Raw genomic sequence first — 27,772 nt, forward strand, 5'->3', positions numbered from 1 at the left:
AACCTGTCTCCATTTTCCATAACTAATAGGAATTCCTAAGCTTAACTTTTCTATGTTCATTTTACAAACAGGGAAATGCTTTAGCTAACAAAGACAGACCTATTAGTAATAATTTGATTTCTTATGGTTCCCAAAATAAAGTATCTAACAGGTTTATTAAAAAATGAGTTATCATCACATAATGAAATAAAAAACAAAATTTTGAGTGTTACGATGGATAAATTTTACCCACTGCTCCTGATGCAGGACTTTGAGGTAAATCGCTCACTACTTTTCTTTTCACAGCATTTATTTAAGTGAAAGCACATAGAAAGAATTTCAGTCAATGGTAATAGTTGCATCAAATGTACAACTCGATTTAATACTTGAATCATTAGTATACGCACATTTTCTAAGTGGTTTTGTTATTTTCTCCTGACTATTCTAGTGGATTCCTCAGAATATGGATTGGTGGAACGTAAAGTCTTAATGGACTATCGCACGTACTCCGTCCATTTGAGTAAAGTTTATTAAGGACCAACAGGGCCTTCATGACATCGTCATTTTTCCCATTTGTGCGATAACTTCTTCGTAGAAAGTTGAAACTTGCCAGATAGATCCTCTTGTTCCAAGTAAGAACCCTATTGATTTTGGAGCTAAAGTGTAACAAAATGTTTTGGCCAATGTAACAAAATTGCTTTGGAGTCCGTTCCCACTGTCCTCCAGCTCTTTTTTGCGATAACTCTAGATAGAAATGTCATAGAGACAAACGTCCAGCAGTCATTCTTTGCGATAACTCTTAGTAGTAAGGTCATAGACAATTTACACTTGTACAAAGCTGTCCTCTTGGTCCAATAAAGCACTCTGTTGATTTTTGAGTCAAAAGGTTTAGATCAGTCCCTCCGTTTGTTTGCCCATCTGTGACCTTTTCGTCACGCCTTGTCGGGTTCTCCGATACTGCGTTGCATTAGTTTTTTTTTTTTTTTTTGCGAATCCGTGTGTCTGTCCTTAAGGTAATATGTTAAAAAAAACAACACTGTCAACAACATATGTATAAAAGAAGCTATAACGTGAATATATATTAAAAAAAAAAAAAAAAAAAACAGCAGCAACTAACCGAGAGTCCTCAATATTTAACAAGAATGTTGCGCAACCGGTCGAGGGAATATGGGCAGATGTTATTTATACCGTTATCAGATGACCATTACTCATGTCAGAGATGTCACCCGAGGCCTGGCTGATAGTGTCAAGGTGACCTTACAACACCACGCTCAACTAACTGCCGATAATGCGAGATATCTGATGGTTCGTTAATTGAGAGTGACCATCAGACTACACGGTGTAGGCTGACTGACTATATCTTACTAGGCGACTAGAGTGAAGATGGATCTGCTACGTACACGATCTCTCCATTGTCAGTATGGCTAACTCTACGTAACTACGCGATTAGAGCAAAGTTGGGTCAGCTACGTGCACGATCTCTCCACTGTCAGTATGGCTAACTCTACGTAACTACACGATTAGAGCAAAGATAGATCTGCTACGTACACGATCTCTCCACTGTCAGTATGGTTAACTCTACGTAACTACACGATTAGAGCAAAGATAGATCTGCTACGTACACGATCTCTCCACTGTCAGTATGGTTAACTCTACGTAACTACGCGATTACAGCAAAGATGGATCTGCTACGTACACGATCTCTCCACTGTCAGCATGGCTAACTCTACGTAACCACGCGATTAGAGCAAAGTTGGATCAGCTACGTGCACGATCTCTCCACTGTCAGTATGGCTAACTCTACGTAACTAACGCTATTAGAGCAAAGATGGATCAGCTACGTAAACGATCTCTCCACTGTCAGCATGGCTATCTCTACGTAACTACGCTATTAGAGCAAACGTAGGATCAGCTATGTAAACGGTCTCTCCACTGTCAGCATGGCTAACTCTACGTAACTACGCGATTAGAGCAAAGTTGGGTCAGCTACGTGCACGATCTCTCCACTGTCAGTATGGCTAACTCTACGTAACTACACGATTAGAGCAAAGTTGGATCAGCTACGTACACGATCTCTCCACTGTCAGCATGGCTAACTCTACGTAACTACGCGATTAGAGCAAAGTTGGATCAGCTACGTACACGATCTCTCCACTGTCAGCATGGCTATCTCTACGTAACTAAGCGATTAGAGCAAAGTTGGATCAGCTACTACACGATCTCTCCACTGTCAGCATGGGCTATCTCTACGTAACTACGCGAATAGAGCAAAGTTGGATCAGCTACGTACACGATATCTCCACTGTCAGCATGGCTAACTCTACGTAACTACGCGATTAGAGCAAAGTAGGATCAGCTACGTACACGATCTCTCCACTGTCAGTATGGCTAACTCTACGTAACTACGCGAATAGAGCAAAGTTGGATCAGCTACGTACACAATCTCTCCACTGTCAGTATGGCTAACTCTAAGTAACTACGCGATTAGAGCAAAGCTGGATCAGCTACGTACACGATATCTCCACTGTCAGTATGGCTAACTCTACGTAACTACGCGATTAGAGCAAAGTAGGATCAGCTACGTACACGATCCTTCCACTGTCAGGATGGCTAACTCTACAATGAAGCAGTTTCTACACGATTTATTAAATCTAGATTGGATAATCCTAACTTCGCGATGCAGCACTGTCAGAATTACTTGATAAATATACAATTGTTTGATAAGATTAGAACACCTAAGCGATGACAACACCTTTATAATTCATAAATCTATATGATTTAGCGATAAGAGCATAGTTAGAACATGTATATTTACTTGTGTAACAATGACAGTAACGTTATCAGCGGCTAGATCTACTCGTTACTACAACTCTGCCATAACGGCTTGTTTGTCTCCGAGCCATCTGGCAGATGATTCTCAACTTTTTCAAACGCTATGTCGATAGCAATAAAAAAGTAATCAACCTGTTGACAAGTTAGGACTTCCCTGAGCGTATTTGGAATGCAGACCATATCATATCAGGTAGTAATTATTATTTCACGTGTAAACTTAAAACTCACCGCTGTTTCTACGGAAGAACTCGAGTTGACGCTTACCCCTTTTCACGTGGCCATCTTACAAAAATGTGTAAACTTCATCACCCTAAATTTTCTGAAAATCCTTTTAATCAGTTAAAACTGCCAATTATCGTAAAAATATTACTAAAACCCCAATTAAGTGTTGACCCAAGATCAATTTGTACGTACATCGGTCGTAGAGTTTCTCAATTTTAATGTACACAGCCTATACGCATCCTGTTGTTTCTTTTGTGAACAAAATTTTTCATAAAAAACATTTATATTTTATTTGAGAATTTTCATGGAAAATTAATCGATAAGACATATTGTATTCAATATGTGGGTCTGATGATACTTTCATTGAAAGCGAAAGGCCTTGCAAAAATAAAAATTGGATTGTTTTATTCTAAAATAATGAAAACCCCGATGTTTAAAGAACAACAGGATAAACAAAACTTATTAGTGTTCGTAATTCATTAATGAAAACTTAAATATCAGACAAGATTTAGTATCGTTCCTTTTAGGCAAAAAAAAAAAAAAAAAAAAAAAAAAAAAAAAAAAAAAAAAAAAAAAAAAAAAAAAAAAAAAAAAAAAAACAAATGGCTACTATTACTGGCGACTTTTAAAGAAACAAAAATAATAATGTATAACAGTATAATTCTCAGCCATTCAGTGCTTCCTCATTTTCAGACTCTGACCTCTGGGCGTTAATTGTAATGATTTAGACTGACCAAAGAGTGAAAGTTGCTTTCATACAAACACAATGAGGTTACTCCAACAATAGTAAAAGCGTCTTTTCAAGTCCATTATTATTGTAATTAGCTGAGCGTTAGCGAAGTCTGATACGAGAGAGGCTGGAAATTTCATTTGTGTCCGTCAGTTCACACGGTTTCTCCAAAACGAAATCACCTACAGAATCGAAATTTTGATTGAAGCTTCATTTCTATATGAGCAATGCTAAGTTCAGTGCAATCACTTTATGGGATTGGGCTGAGCGTTAGCGAATTTTTAAATTGGTTTTACGGGTACAAAGACAATAGCGGAATAATTCTATAAACAAACTAACTACAACCATGAGATTCTAACACTAGACATATTAACACATGTGGCTTAACCACTTCAACACATATACAATCTTTTGGTGACTTAATGGTGTTTATTTAATGTACACAATTTTATGATATTTCGAGAGCTATTTAATTTGTAATTAATCTAACTTTTGCATACGCAAAAATGAGGTATATAATGGTGCATACAACCATGGAATTTGGCAGTAGGCTGATACAATTAAACTTTTGTCTGCCAGGTAAAAAACTTGCGATTCTTTTCCGTGCGATTGTCTGCTTGTCTATCCGGAGAGTGAAAAGGAAATGAACTAAAGACTTGAAATTTTCGAGCTAAAGACAACGAAGCTTGGGTTACTTCTCTCGATGAAGAAATGAAAGTCCGGTAACTAAAAGTTTTGTTGCCCCTCACACATGACTGGGCCTGCGGCTGATGACAAAACGACACGGACGATTGTCGGTTATAAAGCGAACGACTGCGCACTAAACGAATATTCACGACGTCCTCATTAAACGAGGAATTTCCTTTATTGAATCACTCGTTAGCGGCAGCTGGATATTACGCCATAACTCAATGCTGACTGGCTCTTTAACTCCTCCTTATTGAAATAACGATTTTTATGTTCCCCGTCCATTGTTCCTTTATTAATTCTCGGGGTCGCAATAAACGGGGAATTAATTGCCTTCACTCCGGGGTCGCTCACAAATAATGCTCCAGAGTTCAAACAGACCAGGAAGCAATTAAAAAGTTCCGTTTACTTCTGAAATATTCAAACAACTTTAGAGCAGAAAGTTTAACGCATGAGAAAATATAACAGTCGCGGTGTTGTTTCTTCTTTCTTTTATTTTTCAAAGATAATTGGAAAACAACGGGTTTGTGATCGCGGCCTTAATTACGGCCCACTCTCGAGCCCTTCTACACAGTTAACTGCTTCTGGAAATTAGCTGGATTTTTACTTTAAATCTTGGAGAAATTTATTATGCCAGGTTAGTGTTCAAGAATATTTTAAAACAAAAACTGTCCTTTAATGAATGAGTGTACAAATTCATTAACATCTCTAGGAGAGGCCAAGGGTGAAAAATTCTTGAACTGTATTGATTGCCATATGATTAGAATCATCTGCCGTACCATTTCTATCATTATCTTAATTTGTCCATATATAAACTTTTCACGATCTAATTCTAATTTATTTTAGAAAAGTATCCTAAAGATTAAAGAATGATATAAGTACAATCTTTAATCTCACTGAATGCATATCGTAGATTCAACAACTACGGTATCGACGAAGCACGGCAAAGTAATACTGTATGTGTATCACAGATCCAATAACACCGGCGCGTGCTACAAACTTGGCAGCGACTCGGTCTCATTAAGGTTAAGACTACGGTATTGACGAAGCACGGCAAAGTAATACTGTATGGATATCACAGATCCAATAACACCCACGCGTGCTACAAACTTGGCAGCGACTCGGTCTCATTAAGGTTAAGACTACGGTATTGACGAAGCACGGCAAAGTTAATACCGTATGGATATCACAGATCCAATAACACCGGCGCGTGCTACAAACTTGGCAGCGACTCGGTATCATTAAGGTTAAGACTACGGTATTGACGAAGCAACGGCAAAGTAATTACTGTATGGATATCACAGATCCAATAAGACCTGCGCGTGCTACAAACTTGGCAGCGACTCGGTCTCATTAAGGTTAAGACTACGGTATTGACGAAGCACGGCAAAGTAATACTGTATGGATATCACAGATCCAATAACACCCACGCGTGCTACAAACTTGGCAGCGACTAGGTCTCCATTAAGGTTAAGACTACGGTACTAACGAAGCACGGCCAAGTAATACTGTATGGATATCACAGATCCAATAACACCCACGCGTGCTACAAACTTGGCAGCGATCGGTCTCATTAAGGTTAAGACTACGGTATTGACGAAGCACGGCAAAGTAATACTGTAATGGATATCACAGATCCAATAACACCCACGCGTGCTACAAACTTGGCAGCGACTCGGTCTCATTAAGGTTAAGACTACGGTATTGACGAAGCACGGCAAAGTAATACTGTATGGATATCACAGATCCAATAACACCCACGCGTGCTACAAACTTGGCAGCGACTCGGTCTCATTAAGGTTAAGACTACGGTATTGACGAAGCACGGCAAAGTAATACTGTATGGATATCACAGATCCAATAACACCCACGCGTGCTACAAACTTGCAGCGACTCGGTCTCATTAAGGTTAAGACTACGGTATTGACGAAGCACGGCAAAGTAATACTGTATGGATATCACAGATCCAATAACACCCACGCGTGCTACAAACTTGGCAGCGACTCGGTATCATTAAGGTTAAGACTACGGTATTGACGAAGCACGGCAAAGTAATACTGTATGGATATCACAGATCCAATAACACCCACGCGTGCTACAAACTTGGCAGCGACTCGGTCTCATTAAGGTTAAGACTACGGTATTGACGAAGCACGGCAAAGTAATACTGTATGGATATCACAGATCCAATAACACCCACGCGTGCTACAAACTTGGCAGCGACCTCGGTCTCATTAAGGTTAAGACTACGGTATTGACGAAGCACGGCAAAGTAATACTGTATGGATATCACAGATCCAATAACACCCACGCGTGCTACAAACTTGGCAGGCGACTAGGTCTCATTAAGGTAAGACTACGGTATTGACGAAGCACGGCAAAGTAATACTGTATGGATATCACAGATCCAATAACACCCACGCGTGCTACAAACTTGGCAGCAGCGACTCGGTCTTATTAAGGTTAAGACTACGGTATTGACGAAGCACGGCAAAGTAATACCGTATGGATATCACAGATCCAATAACACCGGGCGCGTGCTACAAACTTGGCAGCGACTCGGTATCATTAAGGTTAAGACTACGGTATTGACGAAGCACGGCAAAGTAATACTGTATGGATATCACAGATCCAATAAGACCTGCGCGTGCTACAAACTTGGCAGCGACTCGGTCTCATTAAGGTTAAGACTACGGTACTAACGAAGCACGCCAAGTAATACTGTATGGATATCACAGATCCAATAACACCCACGAGTGCTACAAACTTGGCAGCGACTCGGTTCTCATTAAGGTTAAGACTACGGTACTAACGAAGCACGGCCAAGTAATACTGTATGGATATCACAGATCCAATAACACCCACGCGTGCTACAAACTTGGCAGCGACTCGGTCTCATTAAGGTTAAGACTACGGTATTGACGAAGCACGGCAAAGTAATACTGTATGGATATCACAGATCCAATAACACCCACGCGTGCTACAAACTTTGGCAGCGACTCGGTCTCATTAAGGTTAAGACTACGGTATTGACGAAGCACGGCAAAGTAATACTGTATGGATATCACAGATCCAATAACACCCACGCGTGCTACAAACTTGGCAGCGACTCGGTCTCATTAAGGTTAAGACTACGGTATTGACGAAGCACGGCAAAGTAATACTGTATGGATATCACAGATCCAATAAACACCCACGCGTGCTACAAACTTGGCAGCGACTCGGTCTCATTAAGGTTAAGACTACGGTATTGACGAAGCACGGCAAAGTAATACTGTATGGATATCACAGATCCAATAACACCCACGCGTGCTACAAACTTGGCAGCGACTCGGTCTCATTAAGGTTAAGACTACGGTATTGACGAAGCACGGCAAAGTAATACTGTATGGATATCACAGATCCAATAACACCCACGCGTGCTACAAACTTGGCAGCGACTCGGTCTCATTAGGGTTAAGACTACGGTATTGACGAAGCACGGCAAAGTAATACTGTATGGATATCACAGATCCAATAACACCCACGCGTGCTAACAAACTTGGCAGCGACTCGGTCTCATTAAGGTTTAAGACTACGGTATTGACGAAGCACGGCAAAGTAATACCGTATGGATATCACAGATCCAATAACACCCACGCGTGCTACAAACTTGGCAGCGACTCGGTATCATTAAGGTTTAAGACTACGGTATTGACGAAGCACGGCAAAGTAATAACTGTATGGATATCACAGATCCAATAAGACCTGCGCGTGCTACAAACTTGGCAGCGACTCGGTCTCATTAAGGTTAAGACTACGGTACTAACGAAGCACGGCCAAGTAATACTGTATGGATATCACAGATCCAATAACAACCCACGAGTGCTACAAAACTTGGCAGCGACTCGGTCTCATTAAGGTTAAGACTACGGTACTAAACGAAGCACGGCCAAGTAATACTGTATGGATATCACAGATCCAATAACACCCAACGCGTGCTACAAACTTGGCAGTGACTCGGTCTCATTAAGGTTAGACTACGGTATTGACGAAGCACGGCAAAGTAATACTGTATGGATATCACAGATCCAATAACACCCACGCGTGCTACAAACTTGGCAGCGACTCGGTCTCATTAAGGTTAAGACTTACGGTACTAACGAAGCACGGCAAAAGTAATACTGTATGGATATCACAGATCCAATAACACCCACGCGTGCTACAAACTTGGCAGCGACTCGGTCTCATTAAGGTTAAGACTACGGTATTGACGAAGCACGGCAAAGTAATACTGTATGGATATCACAGATCCAATAACACCACGCGTGCTACAAACTTGGCAGCGACTCGGTCTCATTAAGGTTAAGACTACGGTTACTAACGAAGCACGGCCAAGTAAAGTAATACTGTATGGATATCACAGATCCAATAAGACCGGCGCGTGCTACAAACTTGGCAGCGACTCGGTCTCATTAAGGTTAAGACTACGGTATTGACGAAGCACGGCAAAGTAATACTGTATGGATATCACAGATCCAATAACACCCACGCGTGCTACAAACTTGGCAGCGACTCGATCTCATTAAGGTTAAGACTACGGTACTAACGAAGCACGGCAAAGTAATACTGTATGGATATCACAGATCCAATAACACCCACGCGTGCTACAAACTTGGCAGCGACTCGGTCTCATTAAGGTTAAGACTACGGTATTGACGAAGCACGGCAAAGTAATACTGTATGGATATCACAGATCCAATAACACCCACGCGTGCTACAAACTTGGCAGCGACTCGGTCTCATTAAGGTTAAGACTACGGTATTGACGAAGCACGGCAAAGTAATACCGTATGGATATCACAGATCCAATAACACCGGCGCGTGCTACAAACTTGGCAGCGACTCGGTATCATTAAGGTTAAGACTACGGTATTGACGAAGCACGGCAAAGTAATACTGTATGGATATCACAGATCCAATAAGACCGGCGCGTGCTACAAACTTGGCAGCGACTCGGTCTCATTAAGGTTAAGACTACGGTACTAACGAAGCACGGCCAAGTAATACTGTATGGATATCACAGATCCAATAACACCCACGAGTGCTACAAACTTGGCAGCGACTCGGTCTCATTAAGGTTAAGACTACGGTACTAACGAAGCACGGCCAAGTAATACTGTATGGATATCACAGATCCAATAAGACCGGCGCGTGCTACAAACTTGGCAGCGACTCGGTCTCATTAAGGTTAAGACTACGGTACTAACGAAGCACGGCCAAGTAATACTGTATGGATATCACAGATCCAATAAGACCGGCGCGTGCTACAAACTTGGCAGCGACTCGGTCTCATTGAGGTTAAGGACTACGGTACTAACGAAGCACGGCCAAGTAATACTGTATGGATATCACAGATCCAATAACACTCACGAGTGCTACAAACTTGGCAGCGACTCGGTCTCATTAAGGTTAAGACTACGGTACTAACGAAGCACGGCCAAGTAATACTGTATGGATATCACAGATCCAATAAGACCGGCGCGTGCTACAAACTTGGCAGCGACTCGGTCTCATTAAGGTTAAGACTACGGTATTGACGACGCTGGTGGTATATCAATGTACTGATAGGGTGTATATCAATGCTGTGCCGTATGTTCTGATATACTACATGATATCTGACAACACGCCTACTTCAACACGCAATGATGTAGGTCGTATTTAGTTCTGAGAGGAGCATAAAATACTTTATTACTAAATACTTATCCTCAAAATAATTACCAATGACCTAGTGTGTCGAGATAGCCAAATAACAATTTTAAGGTAGTGTTATCGTATTCGTTTGGTACAACCTTTTTTAACGTTTTAAATATTTTTTAGTCATATACAATCCATAAAAACTAGAAAAAATTTAAGTTTTCTTGGAAGAACTGTAGGCATCCCTAATAAAATTTTAGTTTAGGATGGAATGATTATTTTAAATGACTTAAAAATTTAAAAAAAAACTAAAAAAATTAAGATTCTTTACAACACGATATTAAACGGGAAAAATATACCATAAATATGGGCGAAAATATAAAACTGTAAAATATATAAGTCTTTATTTATTTTATCAATTTTGTCTACACACACACACACACACACACACACACACAAATATATATATATGAGGTATTCAGGGAGTGGCATATTTTTATTCGTTAAAAAATTATATTTTTAAACTAAATCTAACTTAAGAGAATTGACTATTTATCAATATTTTTCTAAACGAAATTATTTTTGTAATCAATAAAAAATAAAGCTATAACTCATGTAGATGCTGCAAAAATTATAAATGTTAGTCTTCAACAATTTGTATTTGGGCCTGATTAAAAAATGTGTATATTATTTACTTTAAATCCCGAAAACTTCACGTGGAGTGATTATAAACAAGTTTTACTACTTTTTTTGTATTTAGGGAAGTGCTATAAATTAAAAAAAAATTCCAAACCCAAACACGATTGCACCACCGATGCCTCACCATACGCGCCTGTACTGACGAAAGAACGTTCCGAGAAAAAAAAACAATCATCAACGGCCAACAACTTCCTGCTACATTAGTAACTCATAACAGAGACGTTAGTTCCGTGACAACAGCAGAAATGTGCACAGCGTGGTGACGTGTTAACCGCGTTGTGTTGAGAATTGGCTTGTTTAGTGTGATTTAATGAGGAGGTCGGCAACATCAACATCGGGAGAACAAGAGAAACAAGAGTCGACTAAACATCCGCAGTCCGACTCGAGCTGACCGAGCACACGAGTGTGGTGTGTGAGTCACATCTCTACCCACACGTGGCCATATACGGTATCGGTGCAGTTGCAGCTGTGGGAACCATTCTACTTCTGTATAAGCGAGCGCCGCACACCTTTATCGCAGTGGACATACGTAATGGGGTGGAAGTGTAGTTGGGATCTTGTTATCGGAACAGTAAACCGTGTCGGTAATAATGTAAACATTTATAAAAAGAAATAACGAAATATTAAATTTAGTGCGAATGCTTAGTTAAGCTCCAGTTTACCTTCCTCTTTCCTCATCAAAGAGGCTATACTCAACATTTGCATTGAATCAACCCTCCCCACCACAGCTGCGTTTTGAATAAATTGAATGTATGAATGGGTTAAAAGCTCTACTGAAACGACCTTGGGTTTTGTTTTGTTTAATTTAATTTTCAACATTTTTTCCTGATCGTTTGATTTTTAAAAGTTGCATCATTTTGAACATCATTTGATCAAATGCCTTTAAGGTAGAGCAATTGGTTTTGGGTTTGGGAAATTAATTTTTATGATAAATACATAACACTCAAAACTTCCCTCAGTACCGAAAAAGAAGTAAACAGGGAGTGAAATATATATTTTATACATTTATGGCTTTACAATAATTTGTTAATTCCATACAATTTAAGAACATTATATGTATTGATAATTACTATGGTGATTTAAATCTTTATAAACATCCTACTTTAAATTACCGTTTTACGTGGAGCGATAACACAAATCTTTCTGCTTGATCGCAGACTTCAACGATGATTATTTGAGGATTATTTAATCACAAACTCCTTTAAGGTAGTGCAATCTACTCTGAATTTGGAGAAAGTTTTTTTGTGTGATAAATTCATGGTCCTTTAAGAGACACAATAAGTACGAAACTGTTTCTATCATTCAATGTGAAAAAACAAATACAATTTAAGTATGAAATATAGGCGATTTTTTTATAATAATGGCTAAAGATTACAATAGTTTTTCATAACCAAATTAAACTTTTTAATAAACGAAGCCCATGTGACCACCTGCTGCTCGGAAATGCTTAAATAGGTTAAGATTCGTAAAGCCATATTTAAATTAAGCCATCACCAACAACATTCTGTGAACATATTCTTTTAGTGAACATAAATATTTACTATAAATTGATTTTTTTTAAGCGTGTCATAAATTGACACTTTAAAAACATGCAGACAGAACAAATTTTACATGATCTTTACATACTTTGTCTCGATAATAAAAAAAATACCAATTAACAAAATAGCCAGAATTTTCACTACATGGAACACCCATACGATAGCTTCAAACAGAAAATGAAATTTTAAATATTAGGTACTTTAGTGGGGTAATAATTTATTTATCCATTTTAAATTTGTTAATATTAAGTATTAATATTTATAAAAATGTTAAGTATTAATATTTGCTCATAATGTTTAATGTAAATTTAACGTAGAAAGAACATGAATCTATTCTTTATGCCACAAAATAACTTGCAAATTCTTATAGAAGATATTATATCCCGTGTGAAGTATAATTTACCTTATTTTACAGGAATTGCGGTTAAGCAAAGTTCCTGTATTATCTTATCCACAAATGCATCCGGACACAAGTGCGAAATGTGTACTGATAATGGAAGAAGAAAAACACCACTCCATATAGTGACTATTACGAGACAGAATATTGTACAGTGTCTGCTCACTAATGGCTGAGAGAGACATAAAATATTACAATGTATAAAAACCTATAGAAAGGTTTCGTATGAGCTGACAGAAAACCGGTTCAGTTTTGAGGAAACACTAAATCGGTCTGGCCTTTCCTCATTGGGTTGGAACAATTGAAGAATCACAATGAGGAAACTGGTACGTTTGGAGTTTTAAAGCCTTCCTGGTAACAACACGTGTGCACATATTCTTACATGAACATGTATCACTTCCTTCACTCTACCGATGACGTCATGCATTGTGAAGTCACATTTCTTATTTTACATTCACCGAACAAAAGAATCATGCAGTTAATGAAGCATTCGAAACACTCACCTAATCTTCGCTTATAGCTCCTTCTTAAGTTTAATAGTTCGATGGAAGAAATACTTCATGCAGGTACAGATCTGGAAATAAAACAAGATTTATTAAAACGTGTATTTATAGATGGAATCTACAATGTAGTGCAGTGATTGGAAATGTTGCTGCATATTGTATTGTACCACGGTTCATATTGTATCACGCTATGGTTCATCAATACGGGACCGCGGTACAGTCGCCGCTCGCCGCAGTGTTGTATCATTATTGTGTCAACGAGGGGATGACAGCGGCACAACGGGCCTGTCATCTCAGTCATCCCAGTCATCTTCATTCATCAAGCTCCGAATCGGATGCGACCGTCATCCAAACTCTGTCACGCTATTGACTTGTGATATGATCTTCCTTTGGAGAAATCGCCCATTGTTCGGAGGCCATTGTGGAATCATCGTTTATATTGATTCAAAAAATGGAAAGTATGTTTAACCGAGTCTTTATTTGTAGATTTTTTTATCACTGGCTTCTATTAAGTACTCAATACCTCCTTGCCTTGCAAACTATCTAAAAACTAATATTTTTATTTTTCAAAAAAAAATTTCCTTAAAATTAGGCTAATTTGCAACTCTAGGGGCCAAAGTTAAATGTAGTTTTTCCCTTAATTTAGTAAACATATTACAAGAAGGTATGTGGATCAGTTTTTGACATTTTTCTCAGTGAACAGAGTAATTTACAACAGGTAAACTACTTTTTAAGTTTTGGATTTGTTTGTTAATAATTAAATTTTTTATAGATATACAATCATTTAAAAATTTGAATAATCTATCTGGGATTCAACTCACTAAATATCATAATGTTATTTTTCAGTCTTTTGAAATGCATCAAAATGCCAACAAATTGGCTATAAGTTGAAGGGGTTGCAAGTGTTATTAAGATTCCATCGCGAAATTTCAAATATTACTTGCTAGTATTTACTTATGTCTCAATCCGAATTAAAACAAATTTTGTTTTTCAGTGATCACTTATGTCCAAATCCGTATCAAAAGACGTTTACGTTTTGCTTGTTAATAAATTACTTATGTCCAAATGCGTTTTTCAGTGTTAGAGTCCAATAGTGGTGGAGGTTCTGTGATGTAATGAACGGGTATTTCGGGTTTTTCATTGAGTTCTCACGATTGACTATAAAGGCGTGACAAAAGTGGTCGCAAATTTAAATGTAAGATATAATTGGAATTATCATTCTATTATATATCGCGTTTTCCCCAAATTTCCACCACCAGTTTGGGAAATGTTTCAAATAGTTTATTAGTGTGTAAATAAACGTATTACCCAAGGAAAACTATACTTCATATTTCAATTCTCAGTATCCAATATTTACGAAGAGTATTATCAAGGTTTTCACGAGTTCTCGCGATTGGTTATGAAACATACAAAGTCTTGTATATACAAACAGAATTGATATAGTCACCCACACATCTCACAGGCAAGAGATAGTCACCCCTGTCACACATAGATATTTTACAAGGAATGCTGTTAGCGTGGGCCTGCAGGTTCCCCGAGTAGTAAAATCGTATAATTACACCAATCCTTATTACATTGCAAATTTCCTACTCAGAAATATTCCGCAACACATAAGGGACCTGCAGGTCCCGCTGTCCGCATACAGAAATCTTGTCTCTAACTGGCTGTTGGAGGTCGGCGCTGAACACGCTGAGTCGCTGCTCTCATCTATATACTAGACTAAAATATATGATCACGTTTATTTACTGGACTAACTTACTTTACTACACGCAACAAACTGTTTTTCACTATTGTTGCGATGGCCGTCTTGCGCCGTTTCGCCTCTCCGATGGATTTGAACACCTCTAATAAACCAAATTTGACCTAAGTATCGTTAGTAATTAATTTTGTTCCATTTTAATTATTTGCACTATAGCAAATAACATACCTTATTTTTATATGATCTTTTATATCAAATAATTAGACTATTGGGTATTGTGGCATAATTAATGTTGTCTGTGGCCTACAAATTACACAGATTATTTCAGATTTCATACTTAATAATTGTTTTGAAAATAGATATAAAATAATTTATTGTTATTAGGGATAACTATTATGTATGATACCGCTGTGCACAGCAACTAGAAACTGACTCGTCACCACGCACAAGCCTATATGGCCCATGTGGGACTAATTTCATTTATATTATGTGTACTGTGCTTGTTTGCAAATTTTGAAATAAATTTGATTTTGATTTGATTTGATATGGGACCAAAATGGTCATTTTAATGTTTCAACGTCTCTGAATATAATAAAAACATTCTCATTAAAAGTATCACGGTTTTTGTGGATCTTCGTATTTTGTAGATGTAGTCTTTGTAGACTACAAAGTTTTCAAACCCGTTTCTTAACGAGCACATAAGAAGTAGGACGATTATCTGTACACTGTTTACATACACGTCAATCCGTTCTGTAGTCTTGGAAATCTCGTGATGATTCAGCCAAATGGTGTTTAGCTTTTATAAATAGTCTACATTACGAGGAAAACAGTGCCTAGATAATAATAAACGAGGAAATGTTTGTATAAAAACAGTATTTTTAGGACTAATGGTTTGGGGAAAAATTATTACTCAATATCTGGAGTTCATATCATGTCTGTACTTCTTCGCAAAACAATAAAAATGTAAAATCTTCACCTTATTAGTTTGAATCAGATTCAGAGCTATAAATCGGATGATTGGTGTGTGAAAAACACACTAATACGGTGTAAAATGTTTTCGTAAATTATATGTATTTAACTATATTGAATAAATAAGTTAGCTTACTAAAGCACAAAACTTGCCAGGGCAACAAATCTTTTAAAATAAGATATATAAATCTGCAGACCATTAGATTTGGTTGTAATAATAGCTTTTTCTATAGAACTTTTTCAGCATATTGAATAGTTAAATGGCTACTTTTAGTGTACTATTATAAAACGATTGCCCAGGGGGAGGGCCCTGACCCTACTTTATGCTTGGGGGGGGGTTATTCCATACTTCAAAGCCCCCCCCCCCGGTGGAAACACCAAACATAATTTTTATATAATTTATTGATTCAAACACTTTAGTTTTTCTATTTTTATACGTTATTCTGCAGGGAAATTCTTCAACCTTTTTGTACCTCACCGTTTGAATATTAAAAAGGTATACAACATTAACTAAAAAGGGTTTTAATGCGCATTAAATACATATTTAAAATGAGACGTCCCGATCAAAAATAAACAAAAGTGCAAGAAGTTTAAGATTGTTCTTTTGGTGAAAACCTTAACATAGTTTCTATACAGTCGACTCACAATAATGCGTCTGAGGTATTCATTAGTAAATATGCAACTGATAGAATATATATTTTATTCTATATATATATATATATATTCATCTAATTTAAAGAACTAACACAGCTTCTTTGTCACAAACAGAAACCGTAAAATAAAAATCACAGAACAATAGCGTCACTGCGCGATTTGATCTTTGTATTTCGATATCAGCATTAAACTAATTAATAACACTAATAATTACCATCACATTGGAAATGATAACCCGTACAAAGCGTAATGAGTCATAACACTGGAAGTTTGCAGACAAAGAACGTTATATCTCCGTAATTGATAATTAGGTCGCTCTCGCTTGATTCGCTCTGTACTGCGTCTCTTCAACTCTTTTTATTGTATAGACGTGGTATATCACACCTTAACTAGACAGCTTGTTTATACTGAATACTCTGTCTTAATATCGCCATTTCTCCCTCTATTTTTAAGCTATAGTTTGTATTATGTTAAAGAAAAGGTTTGTTCGATTAATGATGAGGGATGGACCTATTCAACAACGACGGCCATTGTTTAGTTCTCTAAAACGAACAGCTATTAACTTACGAGAATCCGGAAATTAAGGTCCAATTTCTTATAAAAAAATAAATAACAATATATGTTTTAAAAAACTTGTTTTATTTCATACCTGGCCTTTTTCTTAACTTTTCAACATAGTCTCTATTTTTGGTGAAACACTGTCCATAACGTTCTACGAGATTTTGAATACCTATCTCGTAGAAGTCTGCTACCTGTGAGGATAATAATAATAACTGCTTCTTTAACCTCGTCGTCAGTGTTGAAGCGCTTACCACTGAAGGACTCCTTTATATAGCGAAAGAAGTGAAAGTTGCTTGGCGCCAAGTCTGGGCTGTACAATCTTCACGAATCTCTTCATCAACGACATTGACGAAATCTTCCGTGATCATCACTGATGGCCGGCCAGATCGCGGTTCTTCATGGACGTTTTCTCGTCCATCTTTGAAAGCTCTCACCCACTTCCGCACTTTGCTCTCACTCATCCCATTAGGAATGTACACTTCATTTATCTGTCTATGGATATCCGCTGCTGGAACGTTCCTTGCTGTCGGATAACATCGTATTTCGCAGTTGGCGAGTTGATCAATTGTTTTGAACATCTTAAATTCGCACAGTAATCAGCACTCTACAATGATTTCACTGCAAATGGCGTCATTCCGTACGCAAGGCATGCTGGGAGTCGGCGCGCATGCGCATTGCGCTGTTCGCTCGCCGCTCGAATAGTTACCGCGAAACGAACCTTACTTTCCGGACGACCCAAGTATATACAATTCATATCTTGTTATTCCAATGCTTCACCTTCTCCGTACCGGAGGGTTAACGCTGCGACTCACAAACCAAGAGGTAACGGGTTCGATTCTCGGGGAGCCCCCTTTTTTCGATAGTGAAACGAACTTGAGTTTTCTCATTTAAGAACAATGTTAAACCTCGTGCACTTTTGCTTCCTTATTTTCATCGTACCGTATTGAAGATATCTCATATTAAAGATATATTGATACATTATATATAACGAATATATAAACGATTTGGTACGAAAAAAATTGGGACTTTACCTGCGTGATCAATTTAAATATCAAGAAAACGAAAAAGCGTTTGGGACCGTAAAAATATGATGTTTAAAAGAGACACCTACCATAATTCTAATACTAAATAAAAATGGGGTCGTAAAACCGTACATAGTGCTTACGGAGCTACGATCAAAATGGCCGCCGGTACAGTCGGCTCTTAAAAAAATGACTCAGATGTTTAATTTTCGTCAGGATTTTGTACCAGCAACACTCGACAAAGACTACACCGGGCATTCCTCATCATCAACTGGCCTATTCTGGAAGTCACCAATGCCAATGACAATATTCTTGATTCGTGAAATCCTGGATTTGCAAATTATTAAAAACAATTCGATTATTACCTCAATAACGTGAAATATACTCAGTACTCGCCACACTTCTGGTACAGTCGTGTCACATTGTAACTAGTATTTACTCTCACAATACTCGTACAACTAGTGTTTACCCCGCACAACTGTTTATTTAATGCCAGCTGATTGTCAATTAACGTTTAAATGGAGTTGATTACCGTCCGTCAACACCCCTAGAGCGGTCACTCGATTGATCCGAGAGGGCTGTTTCATCGCAGAATGTAATCTTACAATACATTGGGGTAGATATGCTTTGTACAATTATGTGTGAAAATATGGACTAATAAAAAAAATTATGATTGTATACTTTATTTGGTTTTTTTCGATGGATGATTTTCAACATTTGGAATGTTTGGAATTCGTTCTACGTTACAAAAGTAGAACACCACGTTTCGAAAATTAGGATCTAGCCTCTTTCTCAGGTGTCAAACGTTAAACAAGGATACAAAATTAAAAACAAAGGAAGTATAGCAATTAAATCACCTTTTATTTATTTTTACTAAAATAACAAGTATATGCCTGTATGACCAGAGTGATCACCATGAGGAGACACCCTAACACTGCACTACACGTTTCACGCACCGCAGAAGTAGAGAGACTGGAGATAACGTTTCCCCTAACTTATAAGGTATAATACAAGAGAGAATACCCTACAAATTAGTAGATGTTATTTATGAAACTGAAACTGTTTGGTGTACAAGACAACATAATCCAAGCTTGTGTTAAACCTTATAAAACTTATAAAACTAGTTAATATTTTTAATAACAAAAAGATCCTTATTTATAATAAAACCATTAACTTTTTTTAAATCTTTAATGAGAAAACGTAGTTTGAAAAGGTGAAGCTTTTGTTGAGCACTTGTATAGAATGTGATACCTAGTTTTCGAGGATTCCCACGTTTTCCTATAGCTAACCTCTAAGCATTCGGTGGACGAAATTCCGCGAGGGCTACCGGCAAATTGTGAAAACAAAAAATTAATAAATTACTATGGTGTGAATATCAATTAAAAAAGAAAGAATAAGCAAAACCACATTGCTGGAAATAGATCGATAGCAATGAAATAACATGATATAGTATCTGAAACAATTTAAAGTTATCAAATTAAAAAATAAACATTTATACATTACTTGATAACAATTTTTGGAGGTTCTCAACTTCAAAACCGGATGCAGGATGTGTTTAATTATTAGCCAACTAGACCTCGTTATGAACTAATTGGTTAATATTGTTACTAAAACAGATCTCTAGATCAAGAGGGCCCTAATGATGTGGAATGTAAGCGACAGACCTTGCAACAGTACTGCTTGGTTAGGTAGAACACTTGTTACAATTATGGCGAAATTATCATTATCAACAATTTTCGACCCATAGTATCAAGTTAGCAGAGAAAGTAATAACCGAGGGATAACGTGAATACACTAAACGAGTGAATGGCGAGGGCTTACAGAAAGGGGAGAAGGTTGCCATTGTTATTTAAATTAAGGTAAAATGAAATTAGAATCTGCTGTTTGCAGAAAATACCGCTTAGCGAGAGAAGTCCGGCTTTTGCCCAGTAATGGCTCAACATTCAATACCTTTTGTTCAGGAGCCGCGGTCGTATTTAATCAGATTTTTTCATTGGAAAATCATAGTATATTGTTTTGTTGAAAATTACGAAATCTTCATAGTCTTTGTTGACTAATAAGAAGAGAGAAAGGTTACCTCCATTTAGAGAATTATATTTTCCAGTTAAGAAAATCATGTTTATGACATAGACAGGTAAAATGTTAAATAACATTAAGTACCTTTTTTTGAAATTATTGTGATACCCAAATTATTTTTAAAATCTATTAGCTTTGCCTTCTTGATTCAAAAAATTTAGTTTACGAATTTTAAAGTTATATGTGCCGCTTACATAAAGAACATTTTTATTGTTGTATTTCAAAGCAGGTATATTTCTAAAATTAGTGCTAAATAATTAAGGCCAATCAATGATTTTCACTGAACATAAAATCATTTACACATTTCGGTTGGATACGGATATACTAGAATATAAACCTTCAGCATCAATGTTACACGCAATACTATTACAATAAAGACCTTACAAGAAAAGTCCATTCTCCACACGAGGTTTTCGCTCTTTCAACTAAAGTGGAAGTGGCGTAGTTTGGATGAGAGGATTTGTGGACCCTTTCTCGACCTTTTCTGGCCATAAAAGAGCTGTTCCACCCGGTTCGTCGATTTATACCGCAACACGTGAGAAAGTTTAAGATTTGAAACAGATCGGTACTGAGTACATCCAGCGTGACCTTCTTGCCAATCCTTCCTTTCCATGTTTCCCTTTCTTGCCAATTCTTCCTTTCCATGTTTCCCTTTCTTGCCAATCCTTCCTTTCCATGTTTCCCTTTCTTGGCAATCCTTACTTTCTATGTTCCATGTGTCCCTTTCTTGCAATCCTTTCTTTCCATGTTTCCCTTTCTTGCCAATCCTTCCTTTCCATGTTTCCCTTTCTTGCCAATCCTTCCTTCCCATGATTCCCTTTCTTGGCAATCCTTCCTTTCCATGATTCCCTTTCTTGCCAATCCTTCCTTTCAAGGTTTCCCTTTCTTGCCTATCCTTCCTTTCCATGTTGTTCTTTCTTGCAAATCCTTCCTTTCCGTGATTCTCTTTATGTTACCGACAATGAAGTATTAAAACAGGTTCTACTAGGAACAGTAAATATTACAAAAACATCTAAAGAGAACTTTCATCATCAGTATTGCTCGCCATCATGTGTTTACCGACTGTTAAAGGAAAGGTGTCAAGCAACAACAAAAAGACGGCACATAAGTTGACAAACGCGAGGAAGAGCAACGCGATCAAATTGAGTATCACATTTGTGTATGTAAATGTGTGACATTTAACGCAACAGAAACCATCAATTTTGTGAAGAGCCAATCCACCCCATCCCCATCCTCCTCACCAGAACCCTTTCATCTATGTATGGTTTGTTTGTGTCATGTGCGTCAAGTTCCAGGAGTGTAAAACTTCCTGTATTTATGCGTTAACCTACACATAAACTTGGTCTTTTAAAAACAGGCAGTTAAAAAAACAGGCAGTTACTATTGCGGTTCCGTGCTAGAATTTACTATAGGGGTGTGCAATCCGACTTGTCTTTGTCAGCCCTGATCTCTTCGAGTGGGAATTAACTAGCAGAACGATGAGTCCCTAGAAGGGCTCCTATTCTTGCATCCGATTCCTACCTTCGCAACTTAATTTTACAGAAGAATATTAAATATATATATATATATATATATATGTAAATTTACAATATATACATTTACACAACTTTAACCGTTTTCTAAAAATGTATGTATGAGATAATCCACCTAAATACTTAAAATTTAGTACAAACTAAGTTAATGGGAATACAATTTTTTACGGATTAATTTATGAAAATAAGCCTTACATAAATAAAGCCAGCATTCGTAAATCTACCATAAAACTTGGTTTGGTATTGGTAAGAGAAACGGAAACTGAGAGCATAAAAATATCCAAGAATTCTGTACTTCTTTGTCCACAAGGCGAGATTGAGTGTAACATGGTCGGAAACCGAAAGTCCAGAATTGTCAACGTGGCAAGAACATTCGTGAAGAATGTCGTTCGAAACTAGAGTCAGGATATCGACAGGGTAAAAACGAAATGGAACTTGAGCGGAATGTGGGAGACAAGGAGTGTCTCCATGGCGATCAAAAATTAACTTGTTATAACTTCACATTCCATAACATTTTCTTGTATTATTGATTTTTAAATACGATACCTGTAAGGAGTCTGTATATTTAAACATATTATTTACTTTGGTACATTTTGATTTAAAATTCTAATTTGGTCCTTTAGAAAACATTCATTTAGGAAAAAGAATTGATCAAATAGGATCCAACTAGAGTATGTAAAATGTCTATTTAACAGAATATGCGTACATTACTTTACGAGCGTAAGGAAAGTACTTATTCAACGAACTGACTGATTTCGCCTCATTTGAAATTAATAACATAATATAGTGTATTATTCATTATAAATCAATATATCATGAGAAGCCACGTTTAACAAGTAAAGTGTGCTTTATTTCATGAGGAGTTATGGGCTAGTAAAATAGCACCCGTTGCGCAGTTCAGGTCGAAAACAAGCCTTGCGCAAAGATCGTGATTAATAGCGAGTTGCTACACATCTAGGTTAATTGTACATGCACCAGTCTCCGCGCTAGGCGGCTTTCCGAATGTTGCGATGTAGCCGATTTGCCCATTCTTGGCAATTCTTGAAAATAAGACGAAGACACGAAATTGGAAGACCCTAATACGGGTCAAAAAGAAAAACCAACTAGTCCTAATAAAGTACTTGAGTATAACTGTGACCAATCCATCTCTATGGCTAAGACTAAGCTATCATACTTGGTAACCTAACATAATTTAACTTAACCTAACCTACCTAAAAGTAACGTAACCTAACTTAACCTTACCTAAAATAACATACTGATGACGTAACCTAACCTTACATACCGGTAACCTAACCTAATTTATCTTAACCTAACCTAACATACTGGTAAAATAATCTATATATCATACTGGTAACCTAAACCTAAGCTACCATACTGGTAACATAACCTAACCTAACATACTGGTAACCTAACCTAATTTAATTTAACTTAGATAACGTGGTGAACCTACTGAAATGAAACGCTGATTCAGAACCTCTCATGCAAACAGGGGGGTAGCAAAGCGAGTAAGACTTCCCTAGTACTTTAATGAATGCAGTACAATGTACGTACGAATATTTTAATATTCAAATTACTCAGTTTGTAAACTGGCTCCTTTCAATTTCGTTCGATAAACCACACAAGTGAATGTGGACTGAGTTCTACCACATAAGGGCAATGTTAAATTTCAAACGCTCTATTTTGATATTTTATTTTCCCACAGACTTTTGGTAGTGTTCCATTTTAAACACACGATTAGCACAAATTCGAAACAATGCCTAAGGAACCTTTGGATGTATGAAATGATATAAAATGAGAATCCTCCATACTTGTACTATAAAAAAATTCAAATTGATCACAAAAAAATCACAACTTGAAATTTTGTCTACGAATCTTAACGACAAGTAATACGTTGAAAACAAATTACCTTCTTTTTATAAACTTTGCCAAAATCCCTTTAGATTCCATCTGCAAACCTTAAAAATAAAGCGGTTAGAACATTTAGGGCTGCCATTAAAAACTAATGTCTTTACCAAATAATTTCACAGATCTCCCCTACCACTGTCATGTATAGTAGGAACAATGTTCTACACTAAAAAATACCTTGGGAACCGCCCCCTCCCCCCCAAACATTCCAGTGCTGATGGGTATCGATGATAATAGGCTGTTCAAAATTTATAACCTCGCTTTCCTAAGTCTATTCACTAAACCTTCCATAAGCCACTAATCAATCCAACTAGACTATTCTACAGAACCGAGAGGATCAATGGTACAGTGAGACGCCTACTTACGTAAGTATACGAGTAACTCTCAACTCACTGTCACTATCACTGTCACTCCCGACACGAGCGGTGCGCGCCTGATCGCACGGCACACTGAGTAACATTACTGATAAGAGTGACACCGGCTACGTCACATGCATGACGTCATCCGCGAGCTGACTCAGGAGTCGCGACGACTTCCGGGGCTACGCCACCGCCACGCCGCCGAGTGGTGACACACTCACAGGTCGTTCTGCGGCCGGCCAAGGTCACAGGCTAAACCAGAACTAAGTTCTTGATGACGCTGCGTTCAACCTCAGGTATGCCAGGTGGAGGACAACAACCATCTTCGTACTCGTACTCCGATGACATAACAGTTTGTTTTTTGTATTGAAGTGCAAACTAAAAAAGAAAGTTCTGGTAAAATCCAGTTACATAATTAGTTAAATGAATAAGACATGAAAGGAAACACGCGAACCACTGAAAACACAAGTAATTAACCATTGATTGAGAAATTAAAGTCTAAAAGAACAATGCCGTTGTTCTATGATGTACGTAATACTGATGAGGAGATAAAATCAAGTAAAGGTCCAGTCGCTGTAATTTTATGACCAAAAAACCTTTTGTAAAACTGTCCCAATGAATTTTTATACAAGGTCCCAGTAATTTTAGTACAATTGGAATACTGATGAGAAAATAAAGTCAAGTGAAGGTCCATTCGCTGTAATTTTCTGACCACAAATCCTTTATAAAACTGTCCCAAGGAATTTTTATACAAGGTCCCCAGTAGTTTTACTACAAATGGAACATTGATGAGAATATAAAATCAAGTAAAGGTCCAGTTAACGTTATCGTCCAACCATACTTCCGTTTATCAAACCGACTCAGAGAATTGATCAAAAGTCTGCAGTATACAGTGTAATAATGATGATAAGATCAAATCAAGCTAAGATCCGCAATATTGTTTTACAACGAATAGAATACTGATAAGAAGATCAAATCAAGTAAAGGTCGTAATATTGTTTTGCTTCGAATGTAATAATGATGATAAGATAAAATCAAGCTAAGATCCGCAATACTCGTATTGTTTTACAACGAATGGAGTACTGATAAGAAGATCAAATCAAGTAAAGTTCCGCAGTATTGTTTTGCTTTGAATGTAACACTGATTACAAGATAAAGTCAAGCGAAGGTCCACAGTATTGTTTTAAAATTAATGTAATACTGATAAGATAAAATTAAGTGATTGTCTGAAGTTTTTTTTTTCCCCAAAGAATAATATACTGATGTATATCGATAAATATACGATAATATCAAGTGAAGATCTGCAGTATTGTTTTACTACGAATATTATACTGATTACAAGATGAAATCAACCGAAAGTCCGTAGTATTGTTTTACAATGAATGTAATACTAGTTTAAAATATAAAATGAAGTGAATGTCCATAGTATTGTTTTACACAGAATATAATACTGTTGAGAAGATAAAATCAATTAAATGTTCAGTCACTGTTATCGTCCTATTGTAAACCTGTAGAATTGTCTGGTGGTATTACATAGTATTTATAACTGACAAATATTTATGTTTGTAAATTTGTCTACCTACACTTATAAAGTACCGGTGGTGGTACTGTTTTATGCGGAATATAACAAAGACGATACGACACAATCAACTGAAGGCTGTAAGGAAGTTTCCTTCCGACCGTAAACCTTTTTGTAATGTTGTCTCAGTGAATTTATAAAATGTCAGCCAGTATTGTTTTATGCGAAAGCCTTGTAATTTCCAATAGAATTATTTATACTCTTTTCAAACAAATTCTAACGGAAATATTGTTCCCAGAAACAGAAAGAGATAACAAACAACTTCTTTCGCACTTTTGGCCAGAGCCTGTAATTTAACTTCGGACATAATAAATCTACACAAAGGTTTATCTGGAAATGACATTGATTGGTATTGGTTGGAGTTATGTCTATTGGACGGTACTTTTACAATCAATTGAATTCCTTGAGGTATCGCGAAGTGAAATATTATGTTAATTAGTCTGATTGTTATTGAGAGTCGGATTTATTGTCTCTTGAACGGTACTTTTACAATCAATTGAATTCCTTGAGGTATCGCGAAGTGAAATATTATGTTAATTAGAGTCTGATTGGTATTGATAGTTGGAGTTATTGTCTCTTGGACGGTACTTTTACAATCAGTTAAATTCCTTGAGGTATCGCGAAGTGAAATATTATGTTAATTAGTTCTGATTGTTATTGAGAGTCGGATTTATTGTCTCTTGGACGGTACTTTTACAATCAATTGAAATTCCTCGAGGTATCGCGAAGTGAAATATTATGTTAATTAGTCTGATTGTTATTGATAGTCGGATTTATTGTCTCTGGACGGTACTTTTACAATCAATTGAATTCCTTGAAGTATCGCGAAGTGAAATTTTATGTAAATATGCTGAGGGTATTGATAGTTTTGGAGTTAATGATCTCTTGGGACGGTACTTTTACAATCAATTGAATTCCTTGGGTATCGCGAAGTGAAATATTATGTTAAATAGTACTGATTTATTGATAGTTGGAGTTAATGTCTTTGGACGGTACTTTTTCAATTCAATAAATTACTTGAGTATCGCGAAGTGAGATATTTATGTTAATCTAGAGTCTATTGGTATTGGATAGTTGGAGTTATGTCTCTTGGACGGTTATTTTACAATCCAGATTAAATTCCTGAGGTATCGCGAAGTGAGATATGATGTTAATTAGAGTTCATTGTTATTAGATAGTTGGAAGTTAATGTCTCTGGGACGGTACTTTTACATCAATTAAATTCCTTGAGGTATCGCGAAGTGGAGCTAATTATGTTAATTAGAGTCTCATTGGTATTGATAGTTGGTGTTAATGTCTCTTGGACGGTACTTTTAAATTCAATTAAATTCTTGAGGTATCGCGAAGTGAAATATTATGTTAAATAGCTGAGTGGTATGATAGTTGGAGTTAATGTCTCTTGGACGGTAACTTTTACAATCAAATTAAATTTCTTGAGGGTATCGCGAAGTGAAATATTATGTTAAAATAGCTGATTGGTAGTGATACTTGGAGTTAATTATGTCTTTGGCGTACTTTTACAATCAATTAAATCTTGAGGTATCGCGAGTGAGATATTATGTTATTAGAGGTCTCATTGGTATTGGATAGTTGGAGTTAATGTTCTTTGCGGACGGGTGTTTTTACTTTCTTTTTTGTGTACAATCAATTAAATTTCCTTGAGGTATCGCGAAGTGAAATATTATATTAAATAGCTGATTTGGTATTGTAGGTTGGGAGTTAATGTCTGCTTGGGGTAATCGTATTTTTACATTCAATTAAATTACACTTTAGTATCGCGAAGTGTGATTTATGTTAAATAAGCTGATTGGTATTGATAGTTGGAGATTAATGTCTCTTGGACGGTATTATCAAACATATACATATCAATTGAATTCCTTGAGGTATCGCGAAGTGAAATATTTGTTAAATAGTGATTGTATTGATAGTTGAGTTTATGTTCTCTTGGACGGTATTTTACAATCATATTAAATTCCTTGAGTTATCGCGAAAGTGAGATATTATGTTAATAGAGTTCTTGTATGATAGTTGGAGTTATGTCTCTTTGGACCGGTACTTTTACAAATCAATTATATTCCTTGAGGTATCGCGAAGTGATGATATTATGTTAATTAGAGGTCTCATTGGTATTGAGAGTTGGAGTTAATGTCTCT

General features: G+C 36.9%; 1 protein-coding gene across 2 annotated transcripts in view; it reads right to left on the reverse strand.

Annotated features, from left to right (window-relative positions):
* Window positions 1-27,772, reverse strand: part of LOC124358028 (leucine-rich repeat-containing protein 24-like) — a 52,295-nt gene that overhangs the window by 21,656 nt on the left and 2,867 nt on the right. Inside the window, exons 1-2 of one of the 2 annotated variants that reach the window (XM_046810285.1) lie at window positions 24,047-24,141; window positions 13,264-13,334 (exon numbers count right to left, since the gene is read on the reverse strand). The gene's annotated coding sequence lies outside the window, so the exon portion shown is untranslated. Of the gene's footprint in view, window positions 1-13,263; window positions 13,335-24,046; window positions 24,142-27,772 lie in introns of those variants that run through there. The other variant, XM_046810284.1, reaches the window with a different exon arrangement.

Source organism: Homalodisca vitripennis, chromosome 3 (genome assembly GCF_021130785.1).
Source record: "Homalodisca vitripennis isolate AUS2020 chromosome 3, UT_GWSS_2.1, whole genome shotgun sequence".
NCBI lineage: Eukaryota > Metazoa > Arthropoda > Insecta > Hemiptera > Cicadellidae > Homalodisca > Homalodisca vitripennis.